General features: G+C 33.5%; 1 protein-coding gene across 1 annotated transcript in view; it reads right to left on the bottom strand.

The window, feature by feature from the left end:
• LOC127853770 (uncharacterized) overlaps window positions 1–19,802 on the bottom strand; it is a 66,212-nt gene extending 46,410 nt beyond the window's left edge. The window contains exon 1 of the mRNA XM_052388537.1: window positions 19,570–19,802. The gene's annotated coding sequence lies outside the window, so the exon portion shown is untranslated. The remainder of the gene's footprint in view (window positions 1–19,569) is intronic.
• Between the last annotated feature and the right edge of the window lie 632 nt (window positions 19,803–20,434).

The following is a 20,434-nucleotide window of genomic DNA, read 5'->3' on the forward strand; positions in this document are numbered from 1 at the left end:
ATATTTCATGTACAGTAAATAGTGGCCTTCAATTGTTTGCGTAAAATCTACTTAAGTTTACATGGACGGCAGATTGTTTGCGTGAATGTCGACATGGGAGGAAGATGCAATTAAATAGCATGAACATACAAAAAACATGAACATGTGCGCAATTATATCTGCCATCAATTTTCTCGCTGTATACAATCATTACAAGTATGGAATTGAATCTAGATCAAAACCCCTGGATAAGACAGCTACAGTAAAACAAGAAAGTCAACACACACCCTTGTTGAGTTTGACTGTGAGTACTTAAATAGTGGATGGCTGGAAATAGCAATTAATAAAAATTGCATCCGTTTTCTGAATAAGTGGCTCTTGACTAACTTCATAGAAATACATGTTGAATGATATTAGGCACGAATCTTTCCCCACTGCCATGTCTTGATAAGGATACATAATTATGTATATTGGGCACCTATTATACATATTTCCATGTGATCTGGTAGGGTGTTGGTAGTGAAATTCTGTCTAAAAAAGGACTTTTAAAAACACATGATGAGACAGCATACTTTGCACAAGAAACAGATTTTAAGATACGATGTATAGATCAGTATTGTAAAGTCAGTAATTAGTCACTAGCCTTAAAGGGGCGGTCAACCAGATTGACGAAAAAAGAAAAGTTCTAAAATACCGTTCTAACTCTAACCCTGCGAGTAACTCGCAGACTGTTCAGGTTTTTATGCTGTTCGCTGCTTATATTATCTAAGGGTTGAAAATGAGGCATTTACAACTTGCATCTTGTTAAATAGGAATTTAATTTAATAGTATTGTGTAAGAGACTACAAATGTGTACAAATATGTATCTAAGTTAAAAAGGGTTAAACAAGAGATTGGACTCTGCATTAGTCTGAGCAAAATGTAGGTCAGCGTCAATAGCAACATGAGGTAAGGTTAGAGTGATTAACCTTAATAAGGTTAGAATAATTGATATTCTATGGAATGTGCCATTTTGTGTTTCCCATGTAGAGATGGAAGGATGAGTCAATCATTATATACCTGTCAGTCAGTCAATTCCGGAGCATACACAATATTTTCGGATTCGGTCTACTATTTAATATATTACTGTAAGTACCACATACAATTTGGTGTCACAATCAAGATCAACGGAAATAACTACTTGTGAGGAGCGGCAAGCAGATCTGATAAATGAAAGGGCATACTTAAATGTTGACTATGAAGGACCGATAGTTAAGTATTGCTATTATGAACATCATAGTTCATAGATACAATAACAACCAAATTAAACACGATAAGAGTTAACAACTTAACAGATATATCAAATAGTCACTACCAAATTGTCCTATGTATATTTCGCTCCGGATTCATACAAACATTGCTAATTTTGACCGGAAAATACTAGTTGGACTGCCACGATCATGCTGACAAGCAAATCTTAGAAAGGCAATATGCATGTTATAATATTATCTGCAACATAGCACTTTTTTTAAATCGCCATACCCTTAAGGATGTTTCCTATTAATCGTTTATATTTGTATGACACGGAAGTTTTGCCTCACTGCCCCAGACGTATTTTTTGTGTTATTAAAAAACAATAAATCAAATAGAAATGTAATGAAATAAATTGTGGGTAAATGACATGTATTATTTTACAAAAAATAGGTCTATGTATTGCAATGTTGTTACCTTCTAGCACTTAAACAATATATGAGAGGAAGATAAAACGCTGCAATTTGAAAAACTCGGATATCAATAAGAAGAGCAAATGAACGAATAATCAAATGCATACATCATTGTAAAAACTAATTTATTTGTCAAGGTATGAATGGCAATGATTAAGTTTTATTATGCAGAGAACGCACTTACCTGATTGTTGTATAAAGCAGGAAGCACATTTACCTCAGTGTTGCATTATACAGATAACACATTAACCTGGTTTTTGTATTATTCAGCCATGACATTAACCTTATTGTATTACGCAGCGAACACATTTATCTGATTTTGTATTATCTAGCAAACATATTGACCTCATTTCGTTGCATTTTGCAGCCAACGCATTTACCTGAGTGTTGCAATATGAAGCAAACACATTCACCTGATTTAGTTGTGTTATGCAATGACCACATTGACCTGATTTAGAAGTATTATGCAGCAAATACATTGATCTGATTTAGTTGCATTTTGATTCAAACACATTGAAGTGAGTGTTTAATTATGCAGCATTCACATTTAAGTGATTTAGTTGTTTAATAAAAAACAACGCATTGCCCTAATTGTTGTATTATGCAGTGAACACATTGACCTGTTTGATGCATTATGCAGTTAACACATTGACCTGATTGTTGTATTTTGCAGTGAACACATTGACCTGTTTGTTGCATTATTCAGCAAACACATTGACCTGATTGTTGCATTATGCAACAAACACATAGACATGAACGTTGCATTATGCAGCGAAAACAATTTGATCTGATTGTTGTATTATGCACCAAACACATTAAACTGATTTAGTTGTTGTATACATTGAACACATTAACCTGATTGTTGCAATATGCAGCAAACACATTGACCTGATTAAGTTGTATTATGCAGCAAAAACATTGACCTAATTTAGTTGTATTATGCAGCGAACACATTGTCCTGTTTGTTGCAATATGCAGCGAACACATTGAACTGTTTGTTGCGTAATGCAGTGAAAACATTGACCTGTTTGTTGCATTATGCAGCGAACAAATTGATCTGATTGTATTATGTAGTGAACACATTGACCTCATTGTTGCTTTTAACAAAATACAGGTTGTATCAATCGTTGAAATAAAAAATCCCGTATTACGCTACTCATTGTTTCCAATTCCGTAATACCATACTAGCCGGACTACTTCGACCCATTTAATGACGTCACATTACACGCACCAAAAATAGAAAAATTTTATATTACGAAATATATTACGTAGCGCATCGTGTGACGTCATTTCTGTCACAAAACACAATAGTTTTATCTAAACTCTCTAAGGACATGTCGGACGTGGTGTTTTTTAGCAGTAAACTATGTGTTAAAAACGTATTTTGGAGTGTTTGTTTATCATGCATAAATGTATATTTCGATAGAAATACAATAAAATAGTGTGGTTGAAACTAAGTTTCGATAAAGACATGGAAGATAGAAGTGGAAGTGCATATCGTTTTAACGTTTTGGTTTTGATTTTCATATCACAGGGGACACACTGATCCCACGAATAAAAACGAACAAGCTATGTTGCTCTTACAAATTCAATAAATGACATGTGACTGAAAAATGGCCAAAATGTTCATTTTTAAACATAACTATTTTTACGCTATACAGTATTTTGTGATTGCGCAAAAATTGAAAAAAAAATGTTTTCGATGGATTTTATAGATTTTCCTATGATCTAGATACTTTTTTTATAGAAGCAGTTCATGTTATGAAATTGTTTTTGTTATCACTTTCTGCAAAACGAATAAATGGTACTAATTTTGCTTATTAAAAGTTTTGAATTAATAAGTACAGTTTTCCATTTTATCGCTTAATATTTTCACTCTAGTTTAGACCTCTATAAACAGAGTGTTGTAACACGATTTTGAAATAGCTGTTGTTACTTGTTATTCATACTGCTTTTTAGCGCAGATAATTGGTCACAAATTCTGTAAAGTTACGTTGTGGCGACTTTAGATAATGTCCAAATATATCCTTGTGCGTTACTTAATTTGACGATAGTCTACAAGTTAATGTTGTAGACATGCATGTATGACTGTTACGCGATAGCATTCGCATGCTTTTATTAAAAGTTCATTTTGAATTATATGATTTATAACGGTAACTTTTTCTTCCGTCGATTTTTTTTACCAGTCACGCACTCGAATGACTATTGCCGCTTAATTTAACATGAGCGGTCCATAAATATACAACACCATGATAGGTATCAGAGTTTCTTAGTGAATAGTATGGACATGTGACTTAAAAAACAAGAAGTACGTTGTTAAATTAGGAGTTGCCATGATGTGTTACGTTAAATGTCACATTGTAACATTGTACCGAGAAAAGATGGACATGTTTTTAAAATGTTTTATCTCATAGTCGGAAAGCTTTTTTTATAAATATTACTATAAACACTTCTAAAGATAAATATCATTAACATGTTTTCTTTTATTTCTATGACGATTTAATTTATCACACAAAAAATGTTCATTTGTGCAGTAACGATTTCCCAGTCAGTGTGATGAGTATGTTGACATCAAATAATATAAAATAACGGTTAAGAATGTGATTGTTTGTATTTTTATACATCTACGATTCAATCTGACAGATATCAACATAAAGGTATAGATATATGGAAATACGTATTCAAGTAGCAAGGATAATTACATATCTCGAGAGAAAACTTTATATATACTCCCTTAAAAAATGTCGTATCTGGAGAATCTTAATGTTTCGTATGAATTGTGTTAATTGTTCCTGAGAAATCTCGATACATTTAAAGACAAAGCAAATTACAGCAGTTTCCAACATAAAAATACGTAAAGTAATGCTATTGATGACCATTTGACAAATATTTCCAAATTTCAGCAGCTTTTAAAAAAGTACTGAAGTTTTTTCCTCCTCCTGAAATGTTAAGATTTTCTAGTTACGACATTTTCGCACGGAGCCGACGATATAATATAATACTTGGAAAATATCTGTTTGTCATATACACACAGTTAATCTTTAAATGCATCATCAGAAGTACAACCGTTGTATAGCATGTGGTCGTTTACCTATTGCAAGGTACCTATTGTCGAACATAAGTTCCATTTTGAAAAGTATTTTTAGACAACAAAAATTAACACACAATTAACACATTAATAAATTAGATTATAAATCTGGGTAACCTACTTCGAACGCTCATTTCAGAGCAGTGTGATTTTAAACCTATTTGAGCGAGCTTCAAACATCACAATGGGCCAGAGATTTATTATGAAAATAGTTTGCCTCATTGCATCACAACTAATTGAACCACAGTTTTAATAAAATAGCAATACAAGCGATGTTAATCTAAGTTCTATAAACACCTAAAACTACTGAATGTTAAAATGAAATGCATACCAACATAATGACACATTAACTACCTCTTGTATTCGATGGTTTCCCATGTTAACCGAAACTAGTGATAATATGCATGTATCGTTATATTCACAGCATGTCATCTTAATCAGACGATGGCGATACGGAGTACGTATACAGCTTAAACCGATTTTCGTGTACCTACGTAGACTATTTTACAACGCGACCTAGAAATCGTAAACGCTAACTATGGACTATGGATCATTTGGTAAACAGATTCGTAATTCCATTAAAATACCTTATAACATGACTTACGCTCCAGAAGTAAAATAACCTAATGCTCAATTGTGTTTATTACACGGGTGTTATTTCACTAGTTATATAACTACGCAAATTAGCCGAATAACTTAAAAAGATATTTATACGCGCAGTCAAAATAATCAAAACAAACATGGCGTCATTTTACATATCTGTCACCGACAAGGTGCAGATTGATGGCCAAGGATATGGATCGGAACAGAAATTATTTTCCGCGGATTCGCCACACTCTACATGGTTAAAATTATTGACATAGTCTTTGAGGTAAAGATAGAACGGGAACGATTGACCGTTTTGTCGAACGCAGGGACGAATACTGGCACGCATCGGATGCCGAGACAATGGCCCAGCAGGTCGTTTCTGACTTATATGTTGATGATTTTTATCATCAACAGAGCAACAAAAACACTTTATCGAAAACTGTAAATGACCTCAATATATTGAAAGCCTTTTTGCGGAACCTGAAATAAATGAATTCCGCGAAATTCACGAAATCCCCGAAGGAGAATTATCATCATCGATTTTTAGTCAGTGTCAAGGAACAGAAAGGCGACGATTATGAGGCGTCTGTAATAAGAGGAATGGTGCCCAGCTTCGATCGCCAGTTTCGGAGAAAGGGTTTTGGCCAGACAATATCGCAGGGTCCTACTTTTAAGAAGGTTATTGAAACTTTAGCCATGAAACAGCGTCAACTGAAAAGGAGCGGTAAAGGCAATCTCCCTAAAAAAGTGATCCGCTGTCTGATGACGATCTAAATCAATTATGGGCTTCGAAACAGCTCAATGTATCTACCACTGGTACACTTCTTCAGACTTTATAGTAGTATTACACCATACATGTTGGTTTGCGAAGCTGTCAAGAGAATCGTGATATGTGTTGGGGTGACATTTCCCTGTAAACTGACGAACATGGCCGTGAATATGTGCAGTTCACCGAGAGAGAAACAAGACGCGTTCTGGTGAGAACCCTAGGGATTTGAGACTTGTGGGTTAATACACAAAACCCTGATCGATGCACTATTACTGTTTACAAGACTTATGCCGACAAAAGACCATACAGTTATTGTAATGCTGATCATCCTTTTAATAATGCAATAACAACTGTTTACCTACCTTCACTCCAGGAAAAATGATCAAAACGAAATCCAGTCGGAGTAAACAAGCTTGCCTCTATGTTGAAACGTACGGTGAAGCAGGCTGACATGAATCCTGACAAGCGACTGTCAACCACAGTGCAAGGAAATACCTTGTTAAAAAATTAAATGACAATAACATTCCTCCAAACCAAATCATGCAGATCTCGAATCATAGAAACATTGCCTCTATCAATAAATACAGTCACATAAATCCGATCCAGCATAGGAATATTTCACAGATACTGCACTCGAATTCCAATGAAAACACCTATATGAACTACTCATTAAATCCCACAACACAGCAGTCTACATCCCTCATGTCGAATGAATCTCGTTTAAATTTCCATGTAACAGGAGGAATTCAGAGTATCTTCAGTGGGCCATTTCACGGAGGAATATTCATCCTTCAAACCATCCAGAAAACGCATAAGATGCATCGGCAAGCCTCGTTTTTATCTTCATTTAGATCACGAGTTTAATAAATTCAATACAAAACGACCACGAATGAAAGTTCCTATATCTTGAACACTTTATCCGTAATGACGTTAAACATGCTATATTGGGAACTGATACAACCTCAGATTGTTCAAATGCAAGCAAGACTGTCTGGAATAGTTTAAAATGGATCGTCCAGATATAATTTATATATACACACGTTTCTTTCATTCTGCAGTTGATATTGTTTATTTAACTTGATTTTGTATTCAATCTTATTTTGTTTCAAGACTGGCTATTCTCCCAAATGGGTTGTCTAAAAAAGTGCGTGATTAACAATAGATATACTCAAAATGGTGAAGAAAAATTTCATTGTCATGAAAAAATAGAATACTGTTAGAAAATTACTTTCAATATATTGTCCTTATAAATGCATGTTTTTCAAGACAAAATTGTTTGAATTATAAAGGTTTTTTATGGTGAATAATATCATTTTAGCACATGCCATATCCTGTTTTCCATGTAATATAATCATTACGAAAATGTTTATCGTTCACATGTGTAATATACATTTTAAGCAAATTCATTGGATTAGTTTTCATTCAATTGACCAATTTTGTTATTTTGCTGAGATGACGCTGCAACGTCAAATGACGTCACGAAATGTAAACAACATTCGGGATGTAGCATTATGTCTGCGTACATATTTATTTAATTTGCTCATTTAAAAGCCTGTGATAAAAAAGATCTGGCACTCGTTGTCATTTTATATCATAATTTATTAAACTCGTCCAGGAAATTCGTTAGTAAGCTCGCCAAAGGCTCGCTTACTAACACAATTCCTGAACTCGTTTAATTAAATATGGTATGACTTGTTATTGTGTTTGTTCTATTGTTTTATTATTTATGCATTAAGTTGATGCTAACATATCATTAAACAGATAACGGACAAACATCGGCTCGATAAATAATAATCCAGCTGACAACGGTTAGAACAACAGCCGATTGGCTAATGTGTTCAGCCGTATAAACCTAAACTTTTTATATACGAATGAAACATTTCTCCATATATACATGTTAACATTTCATTTCAATAATAATAATTACGCAGGTATAAAACAGCGTTATTTCACTAGTTAATATTGTTGAACGGTAAAGTGTTAATATGTATAGGATTTATTTTGAACTAAGACTGTTGCTCAAGCAAATAACGAAGTTCAATAAATTTGAATACACAATTTCCGCTTGTGACATATTCGCAATAAATATGGTTCTTTTGATTACTTGTTACGAATTTCACTCGACAAAGTTCACTTTCATGAACATCGAGATATCAGATGCAACGTTAATTCGAATACAACTTATATTCTTTATCGGGAAAAAGCACAGCAATAAAGCGCTGCTAATTTTTTATTGAAAATATGAGTGGGTGATGGATCACATATCCACTTATAAGTTAAAAGACCTTTTGCTCATCGATACATGCAGATAAAATCTATGTACATTGCACATTTAAAACATATAAAATAAACTTACTTTTAATATAACGGTGTATCCAACATATTTAAAAGCGAAACGCGCGTGGTTCAATAGTAAACGTTCATTTTTCGTGAAGTTGTATTTTCCGAAGGAAATTTAAACTTGAAAGGGTAATTTCTTGAATAATAATCGGTGAATAAGTCGTTTCCGTGTTTGTCAAAGCAAGTCTATACCACGGCCGTTAATCACGCACGCCACCTCTTTTTTGAGATGCATGAATGAGCCGATGCAATTTCCGAGGTGGCGTTCAAGCCCGGATGTTTTGAATTTTGTTTGATAATTTTACATGGTGATTAGGTTTTTTATGTTTTTTTTCCAACATATATCGCTTTTTTTAAATCGGCCGATGTAGTGCAATTCAGCAAAGATTAATTCATTCAAAAAATGTACAGAAACACACATTATCAACCCATTTCAAAACGTGAGAACCTTTATAAATTGTGGCATGGTGGAGTTTTAAAAAGCATGACGAGGAGTTTTTCCTGTGTGCCGAGAACATTTCCACACAATTAAATCGCTTACGACAGCATACGATTGCGTACAACATACATTAGATGTTGCATAAACAGACATATTGGCTTCTTGTCGACGTAGTAGATAATTTTCCATTTTTCCAAAAGAGATGGAGCCAATGCTAAGGAGATGGCGCTAATGATATGAGGTGGCGACAATGTAGGATGTGATAATTAACATGTGAATTGCAATAACATCATCACATGGCATACATTTGACATTTTGATTAGTTGTCAATGCATATACGAAGGCCCAAATCATTACAGAACATAAACACATTTTATAGTAATCAAGAAGCCACCAACATGAATAAAACATAGTGTATGATATATACCAAAAATATGTAATATTCGATAAAACAAATACCTTAATGTTCAATATTATCAAAAAAATTCATTCATATCACTATTTGTATACAGTATGATAATTCACGAAATAAATATAAAACAATACGTCTTCTTGAAACGATGATTTGTGCCCCTTAATCCAAATTCTTAATTAAGTAAAAGGCCAAGGTCAACCCATCTTAATTGGGCTCATATATCTTGTTTTTCCAACTATCAGCTCCAAACAGATGAAGATAGCCCGGTATTTTCCGCTAATTTGTTTGTATAATACATATTAAATGTTCTATTCTTACTAAGACGAACGTTTAAATACATCTAGACATTATTAGAACACTATTTTTCCTAATTAAAAACGCACACGACTCAAATGTGCTAAATTTGGTAAACTAACAAAAACTGTAAGCACTGTAAACATAAAAGAAACAATAATATACACTATTTCACTTTAAAATAGCTATTAATGTGCATTGGCGCAGACTCCTAGTCTGAGCGCCACCTCCTTTGCATTGGCTGCATCTCTTTTTGAAAAATGCAAATTTATTTTTTAGCTCGGATAGAAGCCGATGTTTTTGTGCAAGCATTTACTTGTACAGGTTCGAAGCAATCGTTGCAGTCATTAGCGATTTAATTGGCTGGGAATTTGCTCACCTTGGCAAAAGACAACGATTTGCTTTTACGAATTATTCCATGCCACAACTTATAAAGATCCTCACGTTTCCCAATAGGTTGTGAGTGTATGTGTTTGTACATCTTTGGATGAATTTATAATCGCTGAATCGCACTACATCGGTCGATTTTTTAAAATAATGCGAACTATATTAAAAACCTTAAATAACCTAATCACTGTGTAAAATTATCCGTTGAATTTCTAAACATGCGGGCCTGAGCGCCACCTCTGAAATAGCATTGTCTCATTTATTAATGCATCTCAAATAAGAGGTGGCGCGCGTGATTTACGGCCTTGCTATGTGCTAACACTAACTGTGTTTCAAAAGGAGGATGTTGTTTTTTGTATCGATTGTACCGTGTGTAAGTTGTAGCTACAATATGTATTGTAATGACAAACTGGAGAACATGTTAAATACCGTCCCGTATACAAAAAAAGAAAATGGTCGAATACGTTTACAAACACATAACTTATCTTATCTTAATGTTCACGTGTACATTATATTATATTTATATTAATTCATTATCTTAATATAACATTAGACATATACCCCATGAGTTAACGACAAATTCTAAATGGCGCTCACCTGCTTTCAAAATTTGATATCTGAAGTAAAATGTTCATGACAAAATTTATTTGGTTATATATTTTATATGAATATTCTGATTGAATTAAATGTGTACATTTGTTTGCTTTTCTTGCAAATTACATTTTTATCAAAATCTGCGATGAAGAAGGTGGAAATTTAAAACTAGATTTTAAGTGATTCGTTAGCTACTGATGATTATAACTGGATTATGTGGACGATGATGATGATGATTTAGACGAAGATCATGATGATGACGAAAACCACTACAAGGATGATGATGTTGTTGATGATGATGATGATGATGATGATGATGATGATGATGATGATGATGATGATGATGATGATGATGATGATGATGATGATGATGATGATGATGGTGGTTTTGGTGGTGGTGGTGGTGGTTGTGCTGCTGATGATGATAATGATGATGATTGATACCGCGATTTTTGTTTAAGGTATTATTTTCACAACTGACGCGCCATAAAAATTCAATTGCTAGCCCTTTGCTTTTTACATTTCATAAGTTGCTATCACTAACAGGGAAAAGGTGTGATGATAATGGGTTAAGGTTAGGGTTTGTGTCAGTGAACTGTATTTATTACCGTTTTTTATTACATACTTGGTAAATCTGCAATTACCGGTTGACCTATCTTCCGTAAACGCTTACTTAATTGATCGACGTCAATCATAATCCATAGTCGGCACTTAACCCCGCCCCCATACGCATACTCTTAACTCATCGTATGGTAAACACCGCAGTTTTACGAATAGACAGTTACCGGAGAATGTCTCGTGACGCATCAATCGTGATACATCGGCTATCTCGGATTCCTCCGTAAGATAGGCCTCGTGGCTAACGGTCGCCATATTGCCTTGTATTACTACTTTACTACCCAAAAGGTTGTCAGTCTATTGTTATGAGGCTGTATACGATGCGCGTTGAACTAGCGCCAAACTTTTTACCGAAACTTTGATATTAAGAGCACTATTAACGTTCATTTGTGTTGCATTTTGACCAATTATCCAAGTGATTTACTTTTCCATTATTATTTAATCACCCTATCATCCAATTTTTAAGATGAAATTACGGTGTTTACAAAACCAACCAAACCGAAAGTGAAACTAGATGCATTACGTTTCGCGATGTAAACATTAAATATTTGTTCAGTTTGAGGAAGCGAATCGATATTAGACGGTGGAATATGTATGCAATTCAGACTATCATTGCCGATTGTAGTACTGGTTAAAAAATACCTTTTATGACAGGTCATGTATAGAGCGTTAATCAAAATAGTGACCATAAATCACTACAAATGTCTGGGTTGATCAATAATATAATTAATGCACGTTTGTGATCTAATTGCCTGTATCTAGTTGTAATTACCATGATATTGATAAAATTAAAACGTTTTTTTCATAAATTAACATTACATGTTTTATTTTTATCATTTAGGTAATATATAATTGTATCATTATCATCATTAAATATTCTGAAAATAATCTAAATTATCATGATTACTTTAAAGTAGAATTTTTAAACAAACTTGGTAGAGAACTATTACATGTCACTACATACCAAATTTGGTAGCCCTATGCCTTATGGTTAAGGACAAGAAGAGTTTTAAAATTTTCACAAAATAGGCACTATATAAGCATATAATTGATTTTGTGGCCCCCGGGGCAGGGTCAAATTTGACCCCTGGGGCATAATTTGAACAAACTAAGTAGAGGACTATACAATGTCACTACATACCAAATTGTGTAGCCCTAGGCCTAATGGTTATGGACAAGAATTTTTTTAAAGTTTTCACAAAATAGGCATTATATAAGCATATGTTCAATTTTGTGACCCCCGGGGCCGGGTCAAATTTGACCCTAGGGATTAAATTTGAACAAATTTGGTAGAGGACTATTAGATGTCACTATATACCAAATTTGATAGCCCTAGGCCGGATGGTTATGGACAAGAAGATTTTTGAAGTTTTCACAAAATAGGCACTATATAAGCATATGTTCAATTTTGTGACCCTCGGGGCAGGGTCAAACTTGATCCCAGGGGCATAATTTGAAAAAACTTGGTAGAGGACTATAAGATGCCACTACATACCAAATTTGGTAGCCCTAGGCCCAATGGTTATGGACGAGAAGATTTGTAAAGTTTTCACAAAATATACCCTATATAAGCATATGTTCAATTTTGTGACCCCTGGGGCAGGGTCAAATTTGACCCCAGGGGCATAATTTGAACAAATTTGGTAGAGGACTATTAGATGTCTCTACATACCAAATTTGATAGCCCTTGGCCCAATGGTTATGGACGGGAGATTTTGAAAGTTTTCACAAAATAGGCCTTATATAAGCAAGTTTTCAATTTTGTGACCCCCGGGGCAGAGTCAAATTTGACCCCAGGGGCATAATTTGAACAAATTTGAAAGAGGTTCACCCCAGGAACATTCCTAAGAAATTTCATCAGAATTGGACGAGTAGTTTAGGAGAAGATGTTTAAAGGAAAAGTTAATGCACGGACGCACGATGGACACAGGACCTTTGGCCAGTGGAGCTAAAAATCAAATTAAACATTTAGTTTTGATGTAAAATCAGTTTTTATATGCAAGTGTCTATTTCACTTATAAATTAAAACAGCATATTATACATTATTGAAAAGATTATTCCAAGCTTGATGTCATATTTCAACTTTGCATAGTGTAGTTAATTGAACATTGTATTGAACTGTATGGGCAGCTATATTTTTTAATTTATGTATGTTGTATTATACAAAATGCATTATTTCTACCACAAGTAGACCATATAAGGCCTACTGCTACTAAATAGGCACTGGTATGAATTTGACACTGTTTTTGATGCTCATACAAAACTTTAATTATTACTTCACTTTAGTATATTAAATATTTTCAAGTTTTTGTTCAACATTTTTTGCAAAAGAGTGTCTTAATGCATTTGAAAATATACTTAAAACAAACTAAAAATGCATTTTAACATACCTTTTTCCTGGTAAAGTGTATTTGGGATGATAAAAAATACACTTGAAGAGTATTAATGCTGGAAAAATGCAGAAAAAAATACATTTGTTTCTGTTAGAAGTGTGCCTGGTCTGCATTTTTAAGTGTATTAAATGCACATCAAATGCAGATAAATACAATGCCAATACTGTTACATGTATTGTAATGGACATAAAATGCACTTGTTCTTGTAATTAAATGCTTTAGTGAATTGAAATAACCTTTTATAACGTTTTAACAATTAATAATACCTTTTTATATAAATTTCTTTTGAAATGTGACACTTAATTGATTTTTGCACCACTAGTAAGAGATATAATTTGTGCTCATAATGCTTTATCATTACACTGTATAATATCATTTGTTGTATGAAAATTACCCGTAAAATTCATGTGAAAGCTCAAGAGACCAATAGCAGCATGCTATGCCCTGCTCCTTTTTACATGACTTGATGGTATTTAGTCCCCAATTCTACATGGCCAAGGGCAAATTAATGTGCAGATTTGACAAATAAGTCATAACTGGGATCCAATAGGCAGACTTTCATATTACTTGTATTTAATTTAAATCATGATCTGAATTGCTCTTTGGCAAATCTTCCTTGGTCACAGTATTCAACTGAATTTTGTTCATGTTGTAGTGATTATATTTTCAATATTTATCAGACAACATCTTTCTTCAAAAGTTTAACATGATTGCTTGGTTAATTTAGAAACAAGATCAATGCAACATAACATAAAATGAAAAAATGTGTAATAGTAAAAATGGCAGCAAAAAAGCACTAGATTATCTACCTTAAATCTGAGACGTTATGTTCAGGGGATTTTATCTGATTTAGGGGAAAGAGCCTGGCCTTTTTTGAGGGAAAAAAATTTCGCGAAATTCCGGATTTTGGGGAAAATAAGGAAAGTCTTAAATTATCAATTTAACATATTTTGCTGTTTTTAAAACAAATTCAAGGCAACAGATAATTCAATTATGCAATATGTTATTTTTTCTACACTGGATCAGGTTAACTTATGTATTTAAAGTTAAAAAAACACATTTTTTTTAAAGGGGAAAAAATGAAGTCTGGGGGAAAATTAACCAGCTGAGGGGGAAAAAAAATCCGAGGGGAAAGGGCCGTTTTTCGGCGTGTCCTAAAGAAGGAAAAAAAGCCCTGATGTTGATGTATTGGAATTTCTCATGAATAATGTGTTCCATAGTTGTATAATCGTATAGTTGCATGCATGAGTGTTGTCAATGTCACAATACCAATTAAAGCCTATAATTTACTAAAACAATTTGAAGTTTGATGTGTTTTTTTTTTTTTAAGATCTGTTATATATAATTATATATATATATATATATATATATATATATATATATATATATATATATATATATTGTTGAAAAGTTAACATGCAATAAGTTTACTGTAATTAAGTGACAAATAGTTTTACTGATTTGGTTGGATGCATATATGCAGATATATCATGGTTTGTGCAGAGGACAGTAGCAAAAACAAAGGCTGTCTCCGTAGGATGACATACGCCCCCGATAAACGCTTTGATAGAAGTTATGAGCATTTTTCAAAACCTAAACGCCGACCCTAAGTTCAAGGTCAAAGGGGTCAAAATTTGTGTGTGTATGGGAAGGCCTTGTCCATATACACATGCATACCAAATATGAATGTTACATCTGAAGCGACATAGAAGTTATGAGCATTTTTTCGAAACCTAAATGCAAAGTGTGACGGATAGACAGACGGACAGTGCGATCACTATATGCCCTCCTTTGGGAGCATAAAAATGTGTTTCACTGTCACGTAATCGTTCATAGTTCATGGACGACACATAGTTACTAACAATGTTCATTACTCTTTAATTACCGGTGTGTAGCATATCATTCGATATCTCGTCATGCGCGTTTTGCCAAGATGACGAGATTTGCATTAACTACCATTTTCTCGTGTCACGCATGTCTCTGCATAATGTAGGATAAAATATTCAACAACACCACGTATCAGTTTTTAGTCCAATTTAATGTCTAACATACTTAATATTTTTGGTTATACAAATACAGTCTGATAGCTACATGATTGGATCTTTACCGATCCGTTCTCCTCGAAACCCAAACCAAGTCTCCTTAACTGACTATCTTAATGTACTGTACTGAGAGACTAATATTTAGGTTTGTACACGCTTATCAAACATGGTGATATAAAGTCTTAAATGCAAACAAAGCATCACCCTAAATCCCTTATGTCAACAGTGTTGGTCACTCCATCAAATAAATGCCTCGTTAAACATACAGACTTAAGATATAAATTATCTTTGATCTTTCACCATGTTGACTTATTGAACTGTACAATGAGTGCAGGGATAGGTCATGTTTACTTTCTCTTGATAAACTGACCCGGCAATTTGAACCAGTTCCTACATGCAAGAAATCAACCTAATGTCTATCTGTAATTAAATATAACATAATGTTTATGTTATATATGGATACATAATTAATTTATGTATTAATCTATGTTACGTTACATCACATTGTTTTGGTAAATTAGTAATGTAGTTAAAAGAACAGAATCATCAATTATAAAGTTATTGATTATAAAGTGTTGCTGGCATATTTGATGCATTCATCTAGCTATAAGAAGGTCCCTGTTTTATCCCCACTGGCACTGAGCGAGGGTTCTCAAAATCTTTAAACAATATGAATAAGTACATATAGGGTCGAGAAAGCCTTGTTGATATGGGGGCTAAACACCTGAAATCAAAGCGACCCAGGTTAAAGGCCGAGGCCAAATAAATAAACCACAGTCCGCATGAGCCTGCTATACTCTGAACAAGTATTGTTTCTTCTCAGAAAACTGGCTTAAGTGTCTTACTAAGCTTTAGACTATGAGTTTCAGTGCAATCTATCTAAAATAAATTGGTTAAATTAAATAATAATTTGTAAAAAATAAACATTCTGCACAAATCCAATTATTTACTTTACCTGTGTGCATGAATCATTTCAGTCTTGATGGTTAGTGAACTATGTCAAAAGCACCATAGCTATGAAACACTTGTATTTTGAATATTGCAAAAAAAATATTTATTGAATGTTAATTCATCGGTCTCCTTTATAACGATAATCCCTAAATTCTTGAGTAATTTAACCTGGGAATCTTTAATTGTCGATATGATCTTAGCCTTTGCTTCTTTTTATAAATATAAAGGAAAGTATGACATGAGACAAATGTGCCGATATCCAATAGTCTTGCTTTATGATAATATTGTCACTGAACAAAGATGTAAAAAAAAAAATCATGAAATAAAAAATACGTCTCTGTTATTACTTTTCAGAATATGCCTGCAATAGACGTATATAAGGTCAGGTATAAGGCAAAAAACCGCTGAACGATGGTTATCAAACAATGCCGAACATTAAATTCATATTATGAATTGATTTCATTTATATTACCATATATAACATTTTATTTTGATAGGGCGAGTCGTTATATATGTGGGGCGAGTCGTTATACATGTGGGGCGAGTCGCTATAAAAAGTGGGGCGAGTCGTTATGGGGCGAGTCGTTAAGGGGGCGAGTCGTTACATTACCATTTCTAAATTCCATTTCCACCAACAATTCGGTTATTCCACTACCAGTTCACATGCCTCGTACACAGTTGAAAATAATACTATTCCACTCAACAACCCTGACACATGTACTCAATTTTTCAACTTTTCGCAATTAAAATTGTCTTCTACTGTTATTGTTGTTGTTGTACTTTTGAAAGTAGTTCGAAAGATGGCGACTATTAACCCAGAGATTGATTTATGAAATAAATCGTCTGCTGATCCAGAGTGTTAGCTGATCGTATGGTAAACACCGCAGTTTTACGAATAGACAGTTACCGGAGAATGTCTCGTGACGCATCTGTGTCAGCACACATGACTTTGTTATAAGGGTTGACAATTCAATACGTGCGCCATGCTATCTCTTATCAGTGTATTAACCATTAACCCATGGGGAATTTTTTCGATTACGCGTAGATGTAGTTACATGGTGATCTTTTAAAGTACGGGATACTGATACCTTTAGTTTTTTACAATCGCCCTTTCCTTTTGCATTTTCAATTTTAATCGCCAGATAAAAGCTTTAATCGCCATTGGCGATTTTGGCAATCAGAAACAATAACATTTAATATCCTGACTTTGATATAAAGTAAGACAAAATAAGTTTTTAAATAACTAAATTAAACAAGGTTTGAATTATTGTAGATTTGTGTCACGTATAGTTGCATAATCACCGCATGAAATGTGTGTTATAAAGTGTACGTATATTCAAACCACACGTATATGTTAAAAAAATACTACAGAAGATGGCATCATATGTGTCCTCACATCGCTTGTTATGAGTATATTATTTCACCATCAAAATGTGTGGTATTTTAAAATTTGATGAACACGCAGTGTTCTATCAACAAATTCAAATAACTCTTTGAAAGTCCTGCCATGCAAAAAATGGGTGTTATGGCGCGTCGTCTAGCGTAGCCTAAGCCCAATCTGTGCAATTGCGCAGTATGGTCAGGAGCGGCGCTGACCGTTATAAATCAAGCAAAGTTTCGGGGTCCCATTAGGTATCTCCTTACCAGATAGCGAGATGCATGCTGGGCTATAGCTACGCTGACTGCATATGGCATACGACCCATTTTCGCATGACGCGGGTCTTAGCAATTTTTTTTTATTATAAATGAAACATGGAAGAAAATACTTTTCGTTATAAATTGAGTATTTCAAGAACGATTTCCATACCGACTGACCGAGTACGGCGAACACTTGTAATTAGGCAATGAAACTATTTGCGTCTTATCTTGACATTAAACTATTTCGGTAGCTTTTGTTTTCTCATCTTGAAAGCAATACTGTGTTATCAACGTTTATCGATATTCCATTATGTCCTCTACGGCTGAAGTTCCCAATCGATGTTAAAAGCGGGTTTTAGTTGTAATGAAAGTATTATTTAAGTACTTCAGAAGTCGGTATTATGACAAATACAGCGTTTATTCAGACTTTAAAAATTACTCTTTGTTAATCCTTTGTATTCGTTTGCTTTGCATATAAAACATAAACAATGAATCACTTATTTCCAACTTAAATGAGACACATTCCTTGTATATTTTTTTTTAACTTCGGAAACCATTAACATATCGACGAATACCATTACCTGTTTAAGTTTAAGCCTATTTATTTCAGCTCGATTACATCGAAAGCCTAATGCTTATTAAGTTATTTTCACTGATTGGAGTTCATACATGAAATATTGAGAAGAGCGGGTACCAAATAGGTAGCTTAATTGTCACTAGGCGGACATTATATTAATTACTACACGGTGACATGTTGTCGCAAGTCATTCACGAATATATAAATAACGCAACTTAACACACATAAAAATACAAAATTAAACATATAAAAACATTCAAGAACTAGCAGTAATGTAACCGTTTTATAACACATAGGCATTAATATATAGCAAAAATTGTCAAACAATGTATCACCAACAAACGAACTTGACGAAACACAAACATAAAAAACAAACCCTACAAAATTAATACATGATTAAATAATTTGTTTGAAAACTTTTACATGTTTAACACCTAAAATGCCGATTTTTTTTGTTTCACGACGTTCGGACTTTGAGAACCTGCCAATATTAAATGAAATAATTTGCATTGCTAATAAGTGTGTACTATTTTTCTTTATTAACTTTAAAGAGGTTATTCCAAAGTTCAGTTTATAAATTGACTTACCAATACATTTACTGTACTGATTGAGCCTTCACAAATCTCATTCAACATTCTGATAACTTAACGAATTCTGCCACACATATGAATACAAATTTTTTATGTTGTTGAAACTTTATTTGAAGCTCATTAAAGCCAATCACTCGCACCTTATAATACAACAATCATCTTACCTTAATCCATTAATCGACACTACACATGTCTTGCTTATAGTGCTACATGTCGACTCTACACATGTCCTGCTTTAAGTGCTGCGTGCTAACAATGATTTACTCCTTGACACATGATACTGATTGTCTACCGCGATTTGATGAGACGAACTGCTGATAAAGGGTTGAAGATTTGAACAAACAACGTCACGGTTTATCATAATTTATTCCCGGGTGATATTTCCAAAAGCATTTTATTGGTCGAGATAAGATTCATGTGCGGGAAAGATAACGTATTTATCTTAAATGACTGCAATATAACATAAGCGTAGCAATTGTTTTCATCATACTTTCATATTGGTACACTAACTTAAAAAGACACATACGATTTTGAAATAAAATAAGATAAACATTCTATAATTTTGACAAAGCGTTAACTGTTTAAAATGACGTCAGCTTCATTTGTTTACAAATAGCTAGCACGCCATATACCATAGATATTTTTCTTAATATTGCTCAGCATGCAATTAAAATATTTGCATATTCATCAACACACATTTACAGTCTAACCTGTCTATAAAGACCACTCAAGGGATTTGGTCGTTGTGGTCTTTGTTCACAGGTGGTCTTTATTCCCAGGGTCGATTGAAACTTTGCAAAATATGCTAGTAGTATTTTAGCAGGTACCTTATCTATGTATGTGCTCTTTTGTTTAAATGTTTAAATACTTATGCATGTATAATAAATAAAGGATTGAAAACACAGTTTTGTTTTTATTATTTCCATTCCCTTATGATTTTATTATTTATTTCATTAATCATATACATTTATAAATAATTATTGACATACATGTATATGTACATGTAATTCAGAATGTTCTGGATTTGAG

The sequence above is a fragment of the Dreissena polymorpha genome, chromosome 12, assembly GCF_020536995.1.
Source record: "Dreissena polymorpha isolate Duluth1 chromosome 12, UMN_Dpol_1.0, whole genome shotgun sequence".
NCBI classification, from domain to species: Eukaryota; Metazoa; Mollusca; class Bivalvia; order Myida; family Dreissenidae; genus Dreissena; species Dreissena polymorpha.